The sequence below is a fragment of the Rhinatrema bivittatum genome, chromosome 1 (genome assembly GCF_901001135.1).
Source record: "Rhinatrema bivittatum chromosome 1, aRhiBiv1.1, whole genome shotgun sequence".
In the NCBI taxonomy this organism is placed as follows: Eukaryota; Metazoa; Chordata; class Amphibia; order Gymnophiona; family Rhinatrematidae; genus Rhinatrema; species Rhinatrema bivittatum.
This window is the reverse complement of record NC_042615.1, coordinates 461,569,542-461,593,361: the sequence shown is the minus strand read 5'-3', so window position 1 is coordinate 461,593,361 and position 23,820 is coordinate 461,569,542. Positions and strand designations below refer to the sequence as shown.

At 42.9% G+C, this 23,820-nt stretch overlaps 1 protein-coding gene across 2 annotated transcripts in view; it reads right to left on the bottom strand.

Annotated features, from left to right (window-relative positions):
* The window catches only part of SNAPC3 (small nuclear RNA activating complex polypeptide 3), a 64,387-nt gene that overhangs the window by 386 nt on the left and 40,181 nt on the right, over window positions 1-23,820 (bottom strand). The window contains exon 10 of one of the 2 annotated variants that reach the window (XR_003857387.1): window positions 5,491-5,603. The exons of the other annotated variant lie outside the window; for it this stretch is intronic. The gene's annotated coding sequence lies outside the window, so the exon portion shown is untranslated. The remainder of the gene's footprint in view (window positions 1-5,490; window positions 5,604-23,820) is intronic. 2 annotated transcript variants of the gene reach the window in all.

Here is a 23,820-nt window from a genome sequence, read left to right as displayed (position 1 = left end):
TTTAGCCTTCAATGGCTATATTCAAAAGAATATATGTGGTTAAGTGCTGAGCTGCACGCCTAGTTGTCCGTTCACAACTCCCCAGCCACCTGGAGTCGAAATGTTTGGCACTGGCCAGCTTCCCTTGCAGCAACACTTCCTGCACCTCTCAAAGTCAACTTAATAAAAAATATATTAAAGGGCCTGGTACCAGCCTGCCCATCTCCTGGTCCCGTGAAAAGTATACTTCCTGGGGCCTTCTCCCTACCCCTACCCCCCTTCCCCATCACTAACCCTCCCAGAGTAGCTCTCTAGCAACCACTGGAGTTCCAGGCTGAAGATAATCAGAATAAAGATGGGTGGGTTTGAGTGAGAGGGGGGGGGGGGGGGATAGCCCCAGGAAAAAGGGTTGGAGAAGGCTTTCCCCAAGCCCTTTAAATGTTCTTCATTAAGTTGACTTTGAGGGGTGCAGGAGCAGGAGGCTGCTGTAGAGGTGATCTGGCAGAGCCATATTTTTCGAGCTTGGGTGGGCAGGGGGTTGTGAAAAGGCAAATAGGCTTGGAACTTTTCTATTTATTTACTAATTTTACCTGCTACCCAGCATTTAATTGGGTAAAGCTAAAGTTATCCAACCACACGGGGACAGATAACTGTAGTTCCTGTTCATACCCCAGATCAGTCCAGACAAGTGGATTTTGCATCCCTACCAGCAGATGGCGGCAGAGAATTAAAAACTTTGAGACCCTGCTACATAATAGAGATGTGCAATCGTTTATCACGAATTAGGCAATTGAATGAAATTGCCTAATTCGTCATGGATCGGGGGCCCCGAACCCTGACATGGATTTTCCTCGAACTTCGGGGAAAATCCGTTTTTCGGGTTTGTACAGGGGGAGGGGCACATTTTATTTTTTTAAATGAAAAACCACCCCAAGCATTACAATTAACTATAATACAACCACCACCACCACCCCCCCCCTTCCACCACCCCCACCATCCCGATCCCTCCCCAAGACTTACTAACATCCCTGGTGGTCCAGCAGGGTCCCGCGAGCAATTTGTCCCTCCGAGCCCGGCGTGCGTGCTTGCCTTGCTGAAAATGGCGCCGATAGCCTCTGACCTATGTCACAAGGGCTACCGGTGCCATTGGTAAGCCCCTGTCACATGGCAGGAGCACAAGATGGCACCAATGGCCATGTGACAGGGGCTGACCAATGGCACCGGTAGCCCCTATGACATAGTAGGCCAGTAATCAAAATGGCGCCGATAGCCTTTGCCCATACTATGTCACAAGGGCTACCGGCGCCATTGGTCAGCCCCTGTCACATGCTAGGAGCACAATATGGCGCCGATGGCCATGTGACAGGGGCTGACCAATGGCACCGGTAGCCCCTGTGACATAGTAGGTCAGAGGCTATCGGCACCATTTTGAGCGAGACAGGCACGCTGGGACAAATCGCTTGCAGGACCCCGCTGGACCGCCAGGGCTGTTGGTAAGTCTTGGGGAGGGATCAGGATGGTGGTGGTGGTGGGGGGGGGGGGGGGGGGTTGTATTTAATGTTTTGTAGCAAGCTTTAATGCTTGGGGTGGGGGTTTTTTAGCTTCGTTTCCCAGCGTTGTTTTTTGAGCCGGTTTCGGTTTTCCCCTATTTAGTTTTTCCAAAAAACTAACCGAGGAAAAATGAACTTTACCGCGAAGCATCTGACTGAAAAACGACCCGGTAGAAAAAAAACGAAGCTCATCTCTACTGCATAACCGAGAGTGGCACCTGCAATCCTTCGGTATTTCTGTCTCCAGCAGATGGTAGAGGTGCAAACCTGCAGTTAAGAAAAAAAGAAAGAAGGAGCAGAACAAGAGAAGTTAGAAGATGCTCCCTGAGGTGTTAGGTTCCTTCGTGGGCCATCCCTCAGGTAGAGCTAGGCGAGCGGGGGGGGGGTTGGTAATCTCTGATCAGCTTTAGCCTGCAGCAGATCCAGGGGTCTGACAGCCAGGGGTTCCGATTCCCTCTTTACCCCTGAAGGCTCCTTCCCAGAGGTGTTGCCAGCAGCAGGGAAGTATTCCTTGTTTTGCTTGAATTTCTTCCTTTGCTGTTGCTGCTGTTTCTTAAAAAAAAAAAAAAAGTTTTTTTTCTTTCAGCAGCAACCACTCCGGCTGTTCCTGGTTTGATCATCCAGGCAGGCCCAGGCTGGGGAAAGGAGCAGTATAGCTCCTTTGTTCACGGCTTCAGGCTGCTCGAGGAGCCGGAGGCTGTGTTCCCCTCCTCTCCCACACACCGAGATCACACAGCTTCTGTTCCTCTGCACTAGGCCCAGCCGTGTGGAGACAAAATGGTGCCGACAGTGGTTTCCCAGCCCAGGAAAGCTTCTTGCACTGGCAGCCTGGCTCAGGAACAGCTGAATGCAGTGGTGCTATGCTGCGATTCATTTCTAGAAGGGAGGGGCTCTCTGGGGGGGGAACGAGGCTGGTAGGAGAGCCACAGGTTCCCAAGGCCCTGGTCAGGATTAATACTGGGAGCCTAAAGAGCCTGTCAGGCAGGAGAAAGGCTACAGCGCGGAAGGGAACATACTCCCGAGCACCCAGGGACTCCCCTCCCCCCTTGACTCCAGCAATCCCTTCAGGAGGAGGGGGGAAGAGATGTGAGCTCTGAGCCGGACAGGGGAAGAGGATGACATGGAGTTTTCCTCAGAATTTGTCTTGCTTATGCATAAGGCCTTTTTAACCAGGAAAAGCACCAGCTTTAAAAAGGCATTTCTGTCAGCCATCTCATCATCCTGCTGCAAAGAGGCTGAGGGGCTCCTTAGCCAGGGGGTCAGGGGACCTCCTTCACAGCTGGGCCAGGACCATCATGAGGGGCCTGGCAGCTCAGATGATTTGGACCTGGATGACCCAGAAGACGGTCTTGGGGGTGGATCAGGATGTCCCAGCATATCTCACAGCAGATGACAATCAGGATGGGGATAAGGACATGGCTGATCCGGAAGAGGTACTGATAACGGAAGGAGATGAACCGCGGATGGTTAGTCTGTTCCATAAAGAGGAGTTGCCCCTTATTTCCCATGTTTGGAAGGAACTGGGTATTAAGCTGGTCCAGGAGGAATCTGACAAGGTAGGGGTGGATCCAGTATTGGTTGAACTCTGGGGGGGCCCACCAAAAGCCATTCCTTTCCCTAAAAGAATCCAGGAATGGGACCCCAAGGTGGCTAGAGCCATAACAAAGTTCTATCCCCTCACGAAGGATATCCTGCAGTTGCTGGTATCGCTGAAGGTGCATGCTTCAGTCTTGGCAGTCACTAACAAGATGACCATTCTGGTTGAGGGTTTGGCAGCGTTAAAGGACGCTCAGGATCGTAAGCTAAAGATTCATTGCGAGAGGATGTTTGAAGTCTCAGCGCTGAGCCTGCAAGCGGCGATCTGTGGAAGTCTGATGCAGAGGGACCTGTTTCTGCTGGGTCCAGAAGTCTCAGGAGAAATCTTCAGCAGACCCTGGAGTTAATAGCCAGGCAACTAATGATGATATTGCAATTTAAACCATTTGGTTCTTCTGACATCAATTTGAAAATCCATTGGTGTTCCTTTTTATACAGTAATTTTTCACGATTACCACCTCTTGCATCCACTCCAATGTGATCTATAGCAAACCATCGTAAATCTTGTAACTTGTGCTCTGCAATACAATGTGCCACAATAGGTGCCACAATAACTGGCAGGCGTAACTTATAAAATAAAGGTGGGGAGGGAATTAGGGCTGGGGGGGTGGGTTAGATAGGGGAAGGGAGTGGAAGGTGGGGGGGGGGGGGGGGGTGCTGGAATGGAGGATGGCTGTGCGGCTCGGCGCCGATTTTGCGCAGCCTTGCGCACGCTGACCCTGTATTTTATAACATGCGCGCGGTCAATTAGTTTCTGTTCAATATCAGATTCTATGCTGGTGCTGAGGTCTTATCTTTCGACATAAAAGGATTTTTTTCACAGTTATCACTACAAACTATCTAAAATGTGATAGTAATTTTAATTACATGACAATAAAAAAGAATATTTTAATTTTACTATACAACTTCAAAGATTGAGATTCAATTGCGTACCAATAGAGGTTACATCAACTAGTGAATTTTTGGGTCTAATTATTAACTAGTTAATCCCTTATTTGTGTATTGTTTAAATTATTCATACCAAATTGTTGAAGTAGCTAACCTTTATAATCAGCTGTCCTCCTCACATTCGGTTTTCCTTGCCACAAAAATGCTTTCATGTTACCAGCAGCAGTACAGTTTAAAGACCAGGCAGTTAGACACATCCAAGGCTTTATAGTATCAGACACCTGGTATGTCACAAAACATGGCATCAGAATGATTACATCACCAGGACTGTGACATCACTACTGCCATATGCTAGGCTTAATAAGTGCCAAGAAAACTGCTGTAGTAACTGCCAGATGTATTTTTTCCTAATTATTATTTCTGTCTTATGATGTTCTTATTCTGTTAGAAGAATTAGCAGAGCTTATTAGTCAAATGTTTATTGGTACCCATGGTTTAGGGGGTATAAATATAATTTAGCACAGAAAGACAAAGACAGCACAGACACAACCATTTTTTAATTTCACTTTTGCTGGGGAGCTGCAGCAAGAATATAAAGCAAGTGAAACGCCTCGCATTTCAACCTTTCAGTTCCTCAGGCAGCATAAGTGCTTTCAGCTAATTTTGTTTCAATATCAGAACTTTGACTAGTGCGGGATCGACATTTTTAAAATTATATAGTGATGAACTATGCCGCTGAAGTGCCTGAACATTTTTAGCTGATTTTCAGTTAGCACTGTTGCTGCCACTTCTAGGACTCTGGGCCAGTTATCAGGCTGCAGCTGTAGTGGAGTGGCATGGTGAGGAACATCCTGGCCTTACTATAGAACTGCAAAGATCAAACCTTGTGGTGCCCGCATTAAGCCATTCATGTGAATATGAACATTCATGTAATGGACAATAAAGCATCCTCCTGACATCATTCCAGAGCTGGTGGCAAATAATATGCTAACAGGTCTCTTTCTTTATTAGAAAGGCCTCAAACTGCCCTTGTGCAATTGACGAAGGGGTTGTTTTGGGGGTTTTTTTTTTATCCTAGAGATTCTTGCCTGACCCCAAAATCCTGATATCCCTAATTACACCACTTTTGACTAGAAACAAAAAACACAGTGATATTTACTCTACCATTAGTTAATCACATCAAACAATAAGTACTAATGATGTAGTCTGATCATATTACATTGAATTAACTTTTACATTGTACTATTCTATACATCACTGTACTTAATGCAGAGAACACTTCATTCTTTTTCATGTTGCAGGAACAATGTGCCACCACAATGCCTGCTGAAGTACAATGCGATTGTACTCTACCCCGAGCAGCTAGTAGGCTTGGGCAACTTTTATGCAGGTAAAAATAGAGGTTTTTCCCCATGGATAAACAAGATGAAGAGTCCCACACGTGGGTGATGTCATTGCATGGTAGACAGTGTCCTACCATTGGCTGGAAAAGCCCAGAAGGCACGATACAAGCAGCTGCAGGCAAGGCCCCCTCAGTCGTAGGATTGATTTATTTATTCCTTAGCTTTCTGTCCCACTTTTCACACCTCCCTTTGGAGAAAATAAAACAAAAAAAAAATTCCTAAATTTCTCTCTCTGATCTTGCAGAAGCCATACCCTCCTCCCTCCATGGCAGATAAAAAGGCCCCAGATTTCAAAAGGTCAATTGTTTGCAGGGCCAAAATGTACATCACAGGCAATCATAGTGAAAATATCTGCTGCCTTAGTATAGAACACAAGATTATTAAGTGTAAAATCTGCTCTGACATGTCTCTTAGGATCATCAGGTAGCAGAGGCTTACAAACCTCCCTGCTGCTGCTGCTGCTACTGCTACAAAGCGTCCCTATAGCATAACGCTGCCACCCCCATGCTTTATTGTAGGGATGGTGTTAGCAGGGAGATGTGCTTTTTTTTTCATATATATATATATATATATCACAAGTTCTCCAAGAGGTGCCAAAAATTCTTATGTAAACAGAATAAATGTAAAAATGGTCAATGCAACTATAGGGCAAGGAAAACCATATCAGTTTGCATTGCAGGTCTCAGTCTGCAGTCTTATGCCCGCAATGGTCTTTAAACTGGATCATATCAAATGCATTTAATTTATAAACATTTAGTTTTCCTTACATGCCCTTATCTTGGTTTTTTTTTTTACTAAATGTGCTCTCACAAACTGCAACCATTCCACCCAAAATTCAATCCTTAAAAAATACACATTTTTAAATAATTATCAAACTTAAGAAATCACACTTATCTTGACATAAGCTTTGGAGCAGACCTGTCATTTTCCTGTCTTTGTAATTAGCTTTTAGGTCTCTCCTCATGTGAGGTTCATTATACCTTATTTTTTTAAACGTGATTTTAATATTTATTATGTATGATCTACTACTATGTAAACTATTTTGACTACCACTGAGTGTAAAAATGGTATATAAATAATTTTAAATAAAAAAAATATATCTTGAACTGTGAATATCGCTCAGAGGATGTGCCTCCTAAATGTTCACAAGTCTGAAACCCCAACATCGACAGTGTTTCAGAATTTTACTGCCTACCTCAGGGGGGAGCATTGCAATCACACTGTTTCTGTTCCTTTTTATATTTCAATCTGTTATCAAGTAACAGGAGCAAAGCACTGTTGGTAACACACTGTCTATCGCTGAAACATACATTTGAAGATTTGAGATGTGGTTTTAGAAAAGCCCCTTCTGAATAAAAGGGGTGGCAATTATGATTCTTTGTTACTGCATAGGAACAATTTTGTATTTTTAAGTTGAATTTGGTTGAACCCCATAGTTTAAATAAGGAGGTTGATTGGGCAGTATTGATTTGAATATTTTATCTTTGCACATCTACATAACTGATTTGTGGAGGAAGGGGTAGTCTATATCATGGATGTCAACAAGTAGGTTTCTGATTGGTGTCATCAGATCACATGGTTTTCCCTTTAATTTTGTAAGAGGTATGTATCATTGAGGGGAGGGAGAACACCATTTTTAAGCATATCAGATGTCAAACAGAGGTTGGTCTTTTGAAATAGAATAAGTTTCAATATTTGGAACATGTTAGCTAATAGCAGATTGTGACTATTCCATTTTATATTTCAGAGTATGACCACTAATTAAAACTTGACCTCCCAGATAAGATATTATGCTAACAGGAGTGCAGAGGCACGAAAGAGCCACTAATTACCGTGCTGAGATCTTATAACACCATGGAAAACTCAGTAATGAGCTTCAACTGATGCCCGGCCAAACTAAAGGATATGTAAAGCTGTTTTTTTGACAGACTTATGTACCACATGGTGGGCTAAACATCAGCTTCACCCAAGTGAAAGGGAATCACATCGATTAACCCAGAAAGCATTTTAAACAGGTTTCTGGTAAAGCTGAGAAAAAGTTCTTAGACCTTTTCTTCTCTTGCCAAGGCCACCTCTGGATGCAGGAGAAGTAGAAGATATAGTGGTAGGGAGACTCCAGGACCACAGCCTGTGCCTATACCATGGCATGCTCTAACATCCATACCAAGGCATGAGCAGTCACATATGCTGATGGTGTTCGTGGTAATGCTCTGTGAATGAGCTGATGGTGCCCATCACCCATTGCAGATTTCAACCATGCCAATCCTATCAGTGCTTAGTGCCGTATGACATCCAATGGTGCTAGGCACTCAATGGCACACAGTGGTGCCCCTGGTCGATGACACCCGATAGCGAATGACTCCGCTCAATGGCACCCAACCGTTCTTGGCCTTGATGGCCCAATGGCATAAAACAGCACTCCATGGTGCTTGGTGCCGATAGCCCTCGATGACATCCAATGCACCCATGATGATAGAGGGACTCAATGTTTGATAGTGCCTACAGCACTCAACAGTAGTCGATGATGCTTGATGGCAGTCAATGACACTCAGGGTTTCTACAGCATACTGTGCCGCTGGTTTTAATGGCTCCCAAGGCGCTGGATGGTGCGTGGTGCCATGCCGGACAGCACCTAGTGTGGCTGAGCTCCATACCCAGTGTTACTGACCACCAGTGCTCATGGATGTGCATGGGTAACTGTCAGGGAATGGCACCATCAGTGCATTAGCAGTCTGATTGCGCAAGCCTATGCTTTCCCTCTCTTTGAAACTATCTTGCCAGAGCATGCTGGCAGACAGGAAGGGAGGCTATGTCATCCAGGGATCCAGAGTTGAAGATTAACTTAGGAGGATGAGCTCTCCTCCCCACAGGAATGCTTTGTTGTCTCCCACCCTTCCCGCAAACAAGGCAGTGGGGGGATTGATCCTGTAATCCTTCACTGTCTGGGCCTCCATCGATGCCCAGCAGTCAGACTAATTTTCTCAGAGCTCCTGCCTGGATGGGAACTCATACAAATACACTGGCAATCAATAATATATTTATTTATTTTATTTAAAAGCTTTTATATACCGATGTTCATGTACTGGTACATATCACGTCGGTTTACATAGAACCAAAGTTGGAAATTACATCGAACAATCGAAATTATATCAAACAAGAGGGTACAGATAACAGGTCTAACATCATGAGAAATTACAGCTAATGCTGAGAACTTATAGAGCTGAAGACGATTTAGGATTAAAATTAACATTATTATTACAAATAATAAATAAATAAACAACAATCAACAAAGTCGGAATTACAACCGACTTAATAAACATGGGTGAAGACTGAAGTAAGTGGAGCCAGACAGGAGAATTAAGGGCTACGGCTTCGTAGTTCTAACGTGATGGGGTATGAAATAAGTGAATCAACCCTAGGGAGAGATCTTTAAGTGAAGGCTTTTGTAAAAAGCCAAGTTTTTAGCTTCTTTCTGAACGTTAGACTACAGGTTTCTAGACGAAGGTCCGTGGGGAGGGCGTTCCATAGAGTAGGGCTAGCAGTTGAGAAAGCTCGTTTCTTAAGAAGTGACTTGGCTGGAGGTACATATAAAGTGCCTAAGTAGCTGGATCTGATAGGTCTTAGTGATGCGTGGGGACGAAGTGGGTTGCTTAGATCTAATGAAGTTTAGGAATGAATGGTCTTGTGGGTTATGGTTAGTACTTTAAAAATGATTCTATATTTAATAGGGAGCCAGTGAAGGTTTTTTAAAATAGGTGTGATGTGTTCACCTCTCCTAGAGTTAGTTAGAATCCTGGCAGCTGAGTTCTGCAACATTTGTAGTGGTTTGGTTGTGATAGCTGGTAGGCCAATTAGCAGAGAGTTGCAATAATCGATTTTTGAGAACAGAATTGTTTGGAGGACTGTTCTAAAATCCTGAAAATGAAGGAGAGGTTTCAGCTTTTTCAAAACGTGTAGTTTGTGAAAGCATTCTTTAGTTGTGTTTTTGACAAATTGTTTGAGATTCAGCTTATTGTCGATGGTGACGCCAAGGTCTCTGACATGTGTGGGTGGGATCCAAGATGGTGTGATTAGATTGCTGGTGGCCTGAAAGTTGTCATCGAAATTGATCAGCATAAGTTCCGTTTTTGAAGTATTTAGAACTAAGTTGAGGCTAGTGAGGAGGGAGTTTATGGACTGTAGACACTTGTTCCAGAAGTTGATGGTGCTGGATAAAGATTCAGTGATTGGCAGCAGAATCTGGACGTCATCAGCATATATAAAATCAATGATCTTTAGGCTTGATAGCAAATGACAAAGGGGGAGAAGGTAGATGTTAAACAGGGTTGGAGAGAAGGAGGATCCTTGAGGGACTCCCAGAGTGGACTTGACCGGGTGAGAATCCTTGTTGCTTATTTTAACCTTGTATGTCCTGTTGGTAAGGAATGATCTGAACCATTCGAGGGCTGATCCAGAGATGCCAATGTCTGAGAGCCAGGTGATGAGGATCGAGTGCTTTACGGTGTCAAATGCTGCAGATATATCTAGAAGAGCCAGGAGGAAGGGGGTCTTTTTCTCCAATCCGGAGAGGACTCTGTCTGTCAGTGAGATTAAGAGTGATTCCGTACTGAGGGATTTGCGGAATCCGAATTGGGTTGTTGTGAGAATCTTGTGGTCTTCAAGGAATTCTGACAGCTGCTTATTAACTATTCTCTCCATGATTTTGGCGATAAACGGTAAGTTAGCGATGGGGCGAAAATTGGCTGGGTCTGCTGGGTTCAAGTTGGGTTTTTTGAGGAGAGGTTTGAGGGTGGCTATTTTTAGCGTGTCTGGTACTTCTCTTTGGGTTAATGAACGGTTGATGATCTCTGCTAAGGGCTTCGCAATTATGTTTGGGATGGCAAGTAGAAATTTGGATGGAATGGCATCTATCGGATGATTAGATGGTTTCATCTTTTTGAGAATAGATTCAATTTCGAGTGAGGAAGTGAGTTCAAAGGATTCTAGTTTAGCTTTCTGGCTGGAGGAGGGAACGAAGAGAGATGGAGGTTCTATGTTAAGCATAGCCAAAGGTGCTATTAACTTCAGGATTTTGTTTTCGAAGAATTGTGCAAGTTCAGTGCATCTGGATTGAGCTTGATTGTCAGGGATAACTGGGGAGGTGGGTTTTGTGAGCTCTGAGACATAAGAGAACAATGCTTTGGCATCAAATGAAAAATTATTAATTTTGTGGGCATAAAAATCTCTCTTTGTGCGAAGGATATTATATCTGTAACTGTGCATTAGGGTTTTGTATTCATTTAGTGTAGCGTTGGATGGTCTCTTTCGCCATGTATGTTCTTTTTTTCTCAGTTCAAGTTTGATGTTTTTTAGTTCTTGAGTGAACCATGGTTTTTTGTTTTTACGGGTTGGGTCGAGCTCTTTAGTTTTTAAGGGGCAAAGTTTTTCTGCCACCTTGTTTGTGATGCTGTGCCATGTAGCGATGGCTGCTTCTGTGTCAGACAGGTCAAGGTTAGTGAGTTCCGATGAAAGATGAGAGGTAAGGTCTTCCATAGAGAAAGAGTTCCGATAGTGGATTGTGGTTTTAGTGGTTGTTGACAAAGGGTTGTCTTTGATACAGAGATCTGTTGTGATCATTAGATGGTCAGACCATGGGATAGGGGAGCAAAGAGGGGGGGAAGAAGGTGTGAGGCCAGAGTTTATGAAAATAAGGTCCAGTGTGTGACCCGCTTTGTGCGTGGGGCTTTTAACGATTTGTGAGAAGCCCATAGCCTTGAAGGAAGATAATAGTATTTCGCTGTTGGAGGATAGGGGGATCGCGTCAATGTGCAGGTTGAAGTCTCCCAGGATGACTGCTGGGGTGTCATTTTTGATGTGCTTGGAAATAATCTCGATGAGAGGAGATGGATCCGAATCTAGGAGGCCAGGCGGAGCATAGAGTAAACACATTTGGAGATGCTTAGAGCTAAAGAGGGCAAATTCCAGTCGTGAGGTATGTATGGAGATCTGTAGGGATAGACTCAGCTCTTTTTTTGCAGCTAAGCAGAGTCCCCCCCCCCCCCCTCTTTTTTTAGGTCTAGGAATTGAGTAGATATCATAGAGGTGAGTGGGTAGTTGATTTATAAGAGCTAGGTCTGTGGCTTTCAACCAGGTTTCAGTGATTGCACATATATCCGGTTGTGAATCCAGGAGATAGTCGTTGATTAGATGAGTTTTTTTCGAAATTGATTGGGCGTTAAAGAGTGTTAGTGTGAAAAATGAAAGCCCAAGGAATTGAGTGAGTGGGGATGTCATAATTGGTATCAGACGCTGAAGTTGGTGGACTGTAGGATCAGTGTGTTTTATACGGTTATGGTATAGGTTTTTTATGGTGGGGATAGGGAACATGAGCAAGATTGGAGCCCCACAAAGGTATTGAAGAAGAGGAAGAATTAATGATGTCTGAATGAGGCTTGTCCCTGTAGAAAATGAAAGCTGAGAGGGAAATAGCCCTTAGTGGTTGGTTGAGAGCAGAACGTGGATGGACGAGAGCAGGACGTAGATGGACGAGAGCTGGACGTGGATGGATGAGAGCTGGACGTGGATGGATGACAGCTGGACGTGGATGGATGACAGCTGGACGTGGATGGATGACAGCTGGACGTGGAAGGATGAGAGCTGGACGTGGAAGGATGAGAGCTGGACGTGGAAGGATGAGAGCTGGGCAGCGGTAGGCCGAGGTGGAAGTGTGTAGTATTGATAAGCGTGTCACTGTTGAGGCAAGTCTGAAAAGTGAAGGAAGGCGTTTATTTTGTTTAGTTTTGCAACCTCACTAAGGAACACCAAGGGGCGCACTAAGGGGCAGGCCCCTTAGGTCGCGCTCCTTCGGGTGCGCGACGCCGCTGGGAGGTCCGTACAATTTAAAGCCCACGATGGCGCCCTCTGATAGGCCGGGAGCCTGTCTGGGGCGCGGCAGACTCACCGCGTGCGTTGTGCGTCGCTTCCCTTTTTAAATTTGTTTACGTTTCCCTTCTGCCTCCTCTGCACGGCTCGCTGCTGGAAAGCGGGCGGGCTCCTGCCCCGATTGGGCCTCGGGAGCCCCGGCAGAGAGGACGAGACGGGGAGGCAGCTACCGGGAGCTGTGGTGAGTGGAAAGGGACGCCGCTGGGAGGTCCGTACAATTTAAAGCCCACGATGGCGCCCTCTGATATCACAAAAATAGTCAAAATATCATGTGGTGACATATAATATATTGTAAATCTTTTTTATTTTTCCAAAGATATTCTAGAAACAACCTTTTTTTAAAATTTCTAAATTCCAAAACAGACCCAAGGAATACAAACCTAAAAAATTCCCAACCCTTACTTACAAACCATACTTCCATTCACACACATTCTCTAAAAACATTTCTCAGATCTTTTCTTGTATATTGGAATTTTACAAATATTTCTCTCTTCTCCAAACCAATTTTTCAAGAGCAGAAAAAGATTCTTCTTATGCTGTAAAATTTTTCATCGCTACCAACGATCACACTCTTCTTCTGTGAATCCTTATAATATTTTTATACTCTCTTCATCCTCCCAACATATTTCGCCTTTTCACAGGCTTCTTCAGGAGAGCATAAAAAATATTTCCTGCTGCTCACATATCTTCAATACATTCTTTTTTTAAAGTATTCCTGTATAGGTTTCACCTGTACATCCAAGAATCGTTAGACGCACAAATACAGATACATTCCTCGATTCCCGCTTTTCATTGCATCATGACCGGCTCCCGCAGGGTAACCACGCTTGCGGTATGTCCCGTGTCTCTTTTTCACATTTTACCCCACCAATTTCAAAAAGGGACACTACCACTGCTACAGCATCCTACCGCCATCTTTTCCCCTTGATTCATTTGAAAAAGATGGTGGTAGGACGCCGTAGCAATGGTAGCGTCCCTTTTTGAAATTGGTGGGGTAAAATGTGAAATAAATTTTTTTGTTAGAATGACATCTCAAGGAATGATATATAAGACCATCATAACACCCGGAATGTTAGAGCAGGTAAATAAGCTTCCGGACATCAATTGGGTCACATATAATCATCAGTCTACAGTCCAATTTTTTTAATTTTGTGTTATGCAAATAAAAGCAATAACTTCCCTTGTAATTGAGTGCTTGGATTATGCCAACATCAAAGAAAAACCCAGCCCAACATAACGTTATGTTTCGAGACGAGACAGCAGGGGTTCAAAAATGCTGCATAAGAGAAAGAGAGAGAATTAGCTTTCAAAACATGGTTAAGGACAAATTATATCACAAGTTATATACAAAGCTTACTGGCATCCATAGACTTTCGTTAAGAAGGTGCATCAGCACAGAGTAAAGAATGCTACATGGCGCCACTATGAGAAAGCATTTTTAAAGGAGTATATGTATATAACGTGTTACCACGTTGGCATGGTTATGTAGAGAGCATATGATTGACATCCATTACAGCCGACACTAGCCCAAACAAAACAAATGTCAGTGGGATGGGATTAAGCTAATGACAGCTGTCACAAAGAGCCATGGAAGAGGTGGATCAAAAAACAATGGCTCCACTCAATTATCCACGTTCAGTCCTTTAGGTATAACAGTGCCCATATGAAAAATCCAATATTGCTCATGTTGCAATAAAATTTTGGTCTGATTCCCCCCCCCCCCCCCCAAAAAAAAATCTTTCTGAACATCCAGAATTGCCCATTTGATGTCATCCAACAGATGTTCTTTTTTCCAAATAATAGGACACCATAGGGGCATGGATGTTTTTGATCTTGAGACAGCTCTTATGTTCCAAGAGCCAGGTCCGTAGTGGTCCAATATATTGCAATCCACAGAGACATTGTAGCAAATACATCATAAAGCATAACTTACAGGTTGCGACAGGATAGGTCGTAAGAATCTTCCCTTCAGGGGGACATATGATATGATTGGTATGCTGCATAGTGCAAATAGCACAATTTATGCATGTTACAGCGATTCATCAAATAAGAGTCTAGACCACACTACCATATCTTTGATATTGCTGCTTCTTGTGTATGCAAATCTCACTGGAGGCCAGGTACTGGCAAACATTTAAAATGGGCCAATAGTAGCTAAATGTGGAAAATCATGGCATTTTAACAACTGATGCAGAGCCTGTCTCGTCTCGAAACATAACGTTATGTTGGGTTTTTCTTTGAAGTTGGCATAATCCAAGCACTCAATTAAAAGGAGAAATTACTACGTACCTGATAATTTCCTTTTCTTTAATGAAGATAGGTGGATCCACGATCAGTAGGTTATGCACCTCTTATCAGCAGATAGAGACTGAGGAAAGCTGACATCACGGAATATATACCCCTGCACTGCATCAGTATTTTCTGCAAAAGCCAATTGTGGACAAACTAACAAACAAACTAACAAAACTAACAAAACTCAGCTAACTGGAAACAACTGAGCTCAGACAAGGAGTGCATTAACACTAGTCTAGAGACTGGATTGACACTTACCAGTAACTCCTGGAACACGCAGCCACATGGGAGGACAACAGCACCACCGTCCGGCAGCCAAAGGTGGGAAGGTGGATCCACATATCTTCATTAAAGAAAAGGAAATTATCAGGTATATAGTAATTTCTCCTCTCTTAGCATTCAGATAGGTGGATCCATGACCAATAGGATGTACCAAAGCTACTCCCGAATGAGGCAGGAGGCTGCCTGTGGTCTGATCAATACTGCATTTGTGAAGACTGTGTCCTCCAGGTTTGCACATCCAGGTGGTAGTGCTTGGAAAAAGTAGTAAGGAGGACCATGTCGCTGCTCAGCAAATCTCGATGGGCGACAGTAATCTAATCTCTGCCCATGACATTGCCTGAGCCCTAGTGGAATGAGCCCTAATCTGACTAGGCAACGGCTGCTCAGCATCCACATAAGCGGCCGTGACTACCTCCTTAATCCAGCAGGTTATTGTAGCCCACAACACCAGCTCACCCTATTTACTCCCACCATTGTAGTATAAACAGCTGGTCTGTCTTCCTGAAAGGTTCAGAAACCTCTAAATACCTCAAGATATGCCTCTTGACATCTAAGGACCTTAACAGGCGATAGTCATCCACATCTCTCTCCCTGTCCAGAGTCGGCAGGGAAATTGATTGATTCAAGTGAAAATCTGAGACCACCTTTGGCAAAAAGGACGAAACAGTACACAATTGTATTGACTCCGGAGTCACTTGCAGAAACGATTCCCGGCACGACAAGGCCTGCAGTTTAGAGACTCTATACACAAAACAAACTGCCACAAGAAACACTGTTTTCAAGGTAAGTAACCTCAAGGAAAGGCTATGCAGAAAATCCAAAACCAGATTAAGAATCCACAAGGGTACTGGCAACTGCAGCGGAGGATGAAGATGCTTCATCCCTTTCAAGAAACAAGCCACATCTGGATGAGCCGACAAGGGTCCACCATTCACCTGACCAAAGAAACAGGCAAGAGCCGCCACCTGTACCTTCAATGAATTAAGGGCCAACCTCTTACTCAATCCATCCTGCAAAAATTCCAGAATGATGGGATCTTAACCGAACAAGGGAGAACTCCTTGATCCTCACATCAAACCTCAAACACTCTCCAAACCCGCACATAGGCAAAGGAAGTGGAGAACTTTCTCACTCATAGCAAGATGGCAATCACCACAGTGGAATATCAATGCTTCAATATCAGAGCCCTCTCAAGGGCCATACCATAAGATAAAATAGAGTCAGAACTTCGTGAAGAAAAGTCCCTTTCTGTAGCAGATTCCTGTTGACTCAGTAATCTGATAGAGTCCACCAGGAGCCTTCACAAATCTGCATACCATGAACTCCTTGGCCAATCTGGTGCCAACAGAAGCAACATCCCTGTGTGACTCTCAATCCTCTGAATCATTCTGTCCTACATGGGCCATGGGGGAAAGGCATATAGAAGCTTTCCCACTAGCCACTCCTGATGAGGGCATCAATGCCCAAGTATTTTTGAGCTCTCCTGCAACTGAAGAAGCAAGGAACCTTTGCATTATGATATGTCACTTGCAGGTCTAGAAACAGGAGGCCCCAGCAGTCCACTATGAGTTGGAATGACTGGTTCAACAATTCCCATTCTCCTGGGTCCTGACTGCCTGCTGAGAAAGTCTGCAATGTGGGATGCTGAGATCTCTGATGCATTTCTGCCCATTCCATGAGTTGGGCTATTTCATACGACCCTTGCTGGCTCTTGATTCCTCCCCTATGGGTTCCTAACTGCATTTACCATCTTGCAAGCTATTGCCACAGAGCCTAATTACATCAACGAGTTGGGCTTCCTTTTCCATCAGCTCTATCGAGCCTCCCTCCGTGCTAATCGGACTGCTAATTCCACCCACATCGTGACATCAGCTCTGAGCGCCGGCAACTTAAGAGGTGGAGGATGCCTATGGCGTCACGCACCAAAGAAGCGCACACAAGGTTCATGCTTCTGTGCGCCTCTTCGTGCACTTTTCTTAGGACTACTTTTCTTTCATATTTGTTTTTAAGTCTGTGTAATGGGTGATGATATTCTGACTATCTGGAGGATGGGTTGCTATGCAGGTCTCAGAGGCTCTGTATCACCAAGGACTCAGAGAACCTTGGTGAGTATTCAGATGGAAATGGTAAATTCTAGTGTATTAAATTCTTTATTAATCTTTCTTGTAAATGTACAAGCTCTTAGGAAATAAATCCCAATAGTTGTTGATCTTTTATCTAAATTTAAACCTGATGCATTCTGCATTACAGAATCATGGTTAAAAGATACTGATAAGGTTTTATTAAAACAATTGGAGGTAAAAAGTTACCAAACATTTTCGGCTTCCAGACCCGCCCCTCCCCCCAAAAAAGTGGGAAATTGTTGATTATTGTAAAATCTTTAAATATGTGTTTGGTGAAATTAGATTCTCAATCACAGCTGGAAATTCTTATTATTGAAAATTCTGCTTGGGGCATATGTTTGGTATATGCCCCACGAACTACTCAATATTTTCCTTCCCTTTTAGTTGATATGATCCAAATTTTGAATTTGGATCATAAAGCCTTTTAAATTATGGGTGATTTTAATTTGTATGTAGATGCTCAACCACAGAGTGAAAATTGTGATTTCATATTGAATTATTTGAGTGCAATGGGATGGTCACAACTTACTGCTGAACCCACCCATTGCGGGAGTCATACCTTAGATCTTGTTTTTATTAAAACCTTGTCAAATATCGTTAAAGATTACCAATTTGAGATCACCATAGTACTTTGGTCTGACCATTTTTTGGTCAAACAGTGCTTCCACGATATCAGATTGGAGGAAACTGGAAAAAAAAATCCCTGAATCTACTTCAGTTTTTCAATGAGGTCCTATTGAAGTAGAAGCACTAAAATACTCTTGGCTTCCGATGCTGCATGGCATTGAAATAGAGTGTTGATACGGTAGTTGATAGCTGGCAAAATACCCTACAAGTAGCACTTTACCAAATTGCTCCATTATGTCAACTTAAAACCAATCGCTCTTACAGCGCTGTTTGGTATATTGAATTAGTCAAAAAAAAAAAAAAGAGGTTGTTGAGACAATCTAAGTGATGGAGTAAATCAAAATCATCCTCAGATCATACAAGTTGATACACAGAAGAAAAGATATTATTCAAAGTTAATTGGATCCTCTTTGAATAGGTCTACATAATTATTTCATGTTGTCAAATCACTAACTTCACCTCGCGATATCAATACATGTCCAAATATTTGCTTTAATGCAAATGAAATTGGAACTTTTTTTCAATCGATAAGATTGAAAGATTAAATATGCAATTTTCTAACATACAGAGTATTGATACACCTGTTGATCATCCCACTAAATGATGATGAACAGGTGGGAATGGAATTGTTTGATGAAGTATCAGCTAATGAAATTAAGGAAATTATTGGCAAACTTAATACAACTTTTTATCCAATGTTAAGATGTTCTAATGCTGCTTTGAAATGGATCAAGGATGATTATGCAACTTTTATGGCTAAATTAGTGAATTTGTCACTAAGTCAAGGCTATGTTCCCGATTCTTTGAAGGTAGCTACTATCAAACCAGTATTATAGAAAAGCCAATCTTGATGCTGCAGGCTTAAATAACTATAGGCCTATTTCCAATTTGGCATTTATTTCTAAAATATTGGGAAAAAAAAGTGCTGAAATTATTTCATTTTTTTCTTGAAAATCAAGAGATTCTTGATTTACATCAATATGGATTCCGTGCTAGTCACAGCATGGAAATTGTTTTACTCTCCATCTTTGATGTATTTAATAGGGGCTTTGACAATGGGTCTGAATTGTTTCTGGTGCTCCTTGATTTGATGGCAGCATTTGATACTGCCGACCACAACATTTTGCTCTATAGGCTCAGGGAAAAGGGAATATCTAACGTAGTCCTTAATTGGTTTGCCTCCTTTTTAAAAGAACATCAACAGAAAGTGGTTTTAATAATGTCGAGTCTGCTCTTTTCAAAGTAAAAACTGGAGTGCCGCAAGGGTCAGCCTTGTCTGCATCCTTATTTAATGATTATATTGCCCTGATTTGGAAAATATTTTCAGGCCTTGATTTAGACTATTTTATCTTCGCTGATCATATTAAATTTTATATACCTACCAAAGGTTCTTTTTCAATAACTTTAGAGAAAGTAGAAACTACCATAATGGCTCTTAACTTATTTTCTTTTACCCATTAGGTTAACATTAAGCATGAAAAAAAAAAAATCTTTATTTGGCTAGAAATCCATCAACAAATTCCATCTAATATCACAATTAACAGGGATGTCATTTCCATTTTAAAACAAGCCCAAAATATAGGTGTTTTGATGGATACCACTTTATCCCTTCGTCCCCATGTAAACCAACTAGTGCGTAATTCCTTTTTAAAGTTCCATTTAATACGTAGGCTACGTCCATATCTCAAGAAACAAGACCTGAAGATTATTATTCATTCATTATGACACTTATTGACTATTGTAATATTTTATTACTTGGCCTACCCTTTTCCACAATATATTCTCTTCAATATGTACATAATTCAGCAGCAAGAATAATTGCTGACTTCCATTAAGAGAACATATTACTCCAACCCTTTTGGTTTACCACTGGTTACCCATACTTTGGAGAATTAAGTTTCAGACTGTGCTTTTTGTTTTCAAAGGGATTAATGGGCTTATTTCTGCTTCTTTCAATGCAGATTTAAAACTATATCAGTTTACGAGAACTCTTAGATCAAGGAATCAGGTATTGTTAGAAGTACCTTCTTATAGATTAATTTGCCTGGACAAATCACGTGAGCAACATTTCATGATACAGAGTCCCATGCTTTGGAATCTCTTAACATTAGAGCCAAAAAAAGAAGTATCAATTAAAAAATGTAGGAAGTTGATAAAATCATTTTACTTTAGTCAAGACTTTTAATAGTTTTTAATATTTCTTTAAAGGAAGTTTAAACACTTTTGCAGATTGAGATATGATTAAGGCTTGTTTTCATTTTTTCAATATTTTTATAAAAGAAGATTTTTGTGTCTAGGGAGTGCCAAAGCTGGTAATGTGTGTTGTTTTTATGTAACGCATGTCTACTCGAATTCGACTCATTTTTTATTGATTTAATTTATTTTAAGATGTTTTATTATGTATTTTTGTATTAATTAAGAATATTCTTATTATAAATCACTCAGTATTTGATGGGTGGTATATAAATGTTATAAATAAATCAATAAATAAATGTAAGCCATGTTGCATTGTCTGACACTATTTGGACCGCTCGACCTTGCAATTGGTTGACAAATTGTAAGCATGCCAACCAGACGGCCCAGGCTTCCAGCAGATTGATGCTCCAGAGAATCTCTTCTGTACTCCAGCGTCCTAGCACTGTCAGCTCCTGACAGTAGGCCGCCCCCAAACCCTGAAGGCTCGCATCTGTTGTGAGTGCTAGCCAGTCCGGTGCTCATAAGGAAACCCCCTTCCTTAGATGATCTGCTTGCAACCACCACTGCAGCTGTATGCTAATTTCCACTGGCAGTTGAAGCAGTATCAAATAGTCTTGAGACTGTGGCCTCCAACGAGCTAGCAGAGTGCGCTGAAGAGGGCACATATGTGTCCTTGCCCACGGAACCACCTCTAGTGTGGTCGCCATCAACCCAAACAGCTGTAGGTAAGACCACACTATTGGACATATTGATTCTGTCAACAGTCACACCTGCATCATCAGCTTCTGAATGCAGCCCTCTGGCAGAAAGACCCTGCCTTGCTTCATGTCAAACCGAACACCAAGATACTCCAGTGTCTGGGATGGCTGTAGATTTCTCCTGGCCAAGTTTACCACCCGAGTTCCTGTAGCAAGGAGATCACCTTACATGAGACCTGAAGGCTCTCTTCCAGAGTCTTGGCCTGAATCAGCTAATCGTCTAAATGCAGGTGAACCAGAATGCCATCCTTTCTCAACACTGCCGCAACCACCACCATCACTTAGAAAAGGTTCTAGGCGTGGTGGCCAATCCAAAAGGCAGGGCTTGAAACTGATAATTCTTCCCAAAACAGTGAAATGCAAAAACTGTTGATGCTCCAGGCAGATGGGAATATGAAGGTACGCCTCTGACAAATCCAGAGATGTCAGAAACTCTCCTGGCTCTACTGCCATTATCCATGTGAAAATAAGTCACCTGCAAATGATGGTTGACTCCCTCGAGATCTAGGATAGGGCGAAAGGAGCCCTTGTTCTTGGGCACAACAAAATAAATGGAGTATCAGCCTATATTTTCTTGAGACGTGAGCACTGGAACTACAGCTCGTAGGCTGAGGAGCCTTGACAACATACACTCCACTGCTTGTCTTTTCTGTGGAAAGTTGCAGAGAGACACTGAGAAACTCCAGAGCATAACCATCTCTTATCACCTTCAGAACACACTGGTTTGATATGATCTAGACCCACCTCCGATAAAAAAAAAAAATAGAGAGGTGACTCCCTATCCTGTTCCTGGTGGTGAGTCGGCACACCTTCATTGGGAGGCTTGTGGAGCACCTCTACCCAAGCCTGCGCCCCTTCTGTGCTGCCTGGGATGAAAGGACTGAGACCTACCCAAAGGCAGAGTCCTCTTTGAAGCTGTTCCTCTCAAGGGTCGAAAACGTCTCAAACCCTTAGCACGACCTCTCATGCCGAAGAAGCACGGCATCTGCTTCTTATCCTCTGGCAACCAAGGGATCTGGACCTCAACCCACTTATTGGCTATTTTTCCAGCTCACTCCCAAACAAGAGTGACCCTTTAAAGGGTAATTTCATAAGATTAGACTTCGAAATTGTATTGGCCGACCAATTCCTGAGCCAGAGCTGATACCTGGCTGCTATTATCAAAGTCAAAGCTCTAGCTAAAGTGCAGACCAGGTCGCTGCCCGTATTCGCCAAAAAGGCAGCTGCCAGTTCCATCACTGCCCTGGAATTCACACCAGATTCATCAACTCCCTGAGAGAGAAGAAAACAAGAGTGAGCCACCAGGGAGAAACAAGAAGCTAATTGCAAATTCATTGCCATTGCTTCAAAGGCCTGCTTAAGGATGGTCTCAATTCTTCTATCTTGTGCATCCTTCAAGGCTGCTCCCCCTTCTACGAGGATAATAGTTCACTTCATGATGGCACATACAAGTGCATCCACTTTCGAAAAGTGCTGTTGCTCAATTGCAGCCAGAACCAGGGGGTACAGCCCTACCACGGTTTGCCCCCCTTTAAAATTAGCTTCCAAGGTGCTCCATTCCACATCAATCAATTCTTGAACAGGTCCCATAATAGGGAGGAATCATGAGGCTTTACATCAGGGGTCAGGAACCTTTTTGGCTGAGAGAGCCATAAACGCCACATATTTTAAAATGTAATTCCATGAGAGCCATACAATATGTTTAAAACTAAATACAAGTAAATGTGTGCATTTTATGTAAGATCACACTTTTAATGTACAATAAGTCTCTGAAAATATTACACCAGGCCTTAAGACACCAATACATCTCCTATTAGGAAAACGGACCAAGTCAGGCTGCTATAGAGTCCTACACAGAAACAACACGCCAGCAGAAAACCTCACCTGAATCACGTGCTGACCCTCACCTAACATAGAATAAAGAAACCAAAACGCATAACAAGAAGCATGCAGAAAAAACTGAATTGGAAACTGCAACAAGCCAGAGTCTCTGTATGCAGTGTAACAAAGGAAAAAAGAAACATCACCCATCCTTATAAAACAAATCAAGAAATATAAAATCAGCAGCAGTAAAACTGTACTAACAAAAAGAACATATTTCAAAACAGCTGATGAGTGGAATATCCAATAATTAAAAACTCATATAAAACATTTCCAGATACCAACAAAATATTTCAAAATAGCAGACACAAAGACCCAGTAATGAAAAATAAGGATACAAACATTTTTTTGCTCTGCATACCTGGGAACGTTTGATATCCAGGTGTCCTGAGATTGTTCTGAATTAGCAGGAGGCAGGGTGGTTTGCTTGGAACTTTCTCCTCTCTCAGTCACATACCAGCGCTCTCTCTCACACTGGCTCTCAATGACACACCTATACACACATGCTCTCAGTACTCACATATACACATGTTTTTTCTCTCTCATACAGGCTCTTAATTACACATTTACACACATGCTGTCTATCTTTTCACGCTTACACACACACACAGGCTTTCAATCACATAAATACATGCTGTCTTTTTCTCTCACACACAGACTCTCATTCACATGCTTACAAACATGTCCTCTCTTTCTCTCATTTACACACAGGCTCTCAATCACATACTCACATGCTCCATCACCTAAACCAGCTCTCAATCAGACACAGACACACATGATCTCTATCTTACTTATACACACAGGCTCTTTATCATACATACACATGATTTCTCTCACACACAAAGGATCTCAATCATACACACATACTCTTTCACACAAACAGGTTTTCAATCACAAACTTACACATACAGGTTCCCAATGGTAAACTTACATTCATGCTCTCTCTCTCACAGGCAGGCTCTCAATCACAGACATACTCTCTTTCACATGTACAGGCTCTCAATCATTCACATACATGCAATCTCTCACACACACGCAGGATCTCAAACACACATGCTTGCTCGCTCATTCACTCTCTCTCTCCCCCACCCCCACCCCAGGAACTCGCGGCAGCAGCAGCCTCCTCCCAACGCTAACCTCCTTCATTTTCAGCCCTCGCGGAGGCGAAGGCGGAGTCCCATCGGCCGCGGTTGAAACTCTTCATTTTCCTCCGAGCCGCGCTGCAGTCTTCTTCCCGTCGGACACTAGCGTGGCCTCTTCTTCCCGCGCAGGCACCCGATGCTCTCCACTTCCTCTTCCTCGCCACGGGGGGGGGGGGGGAGGA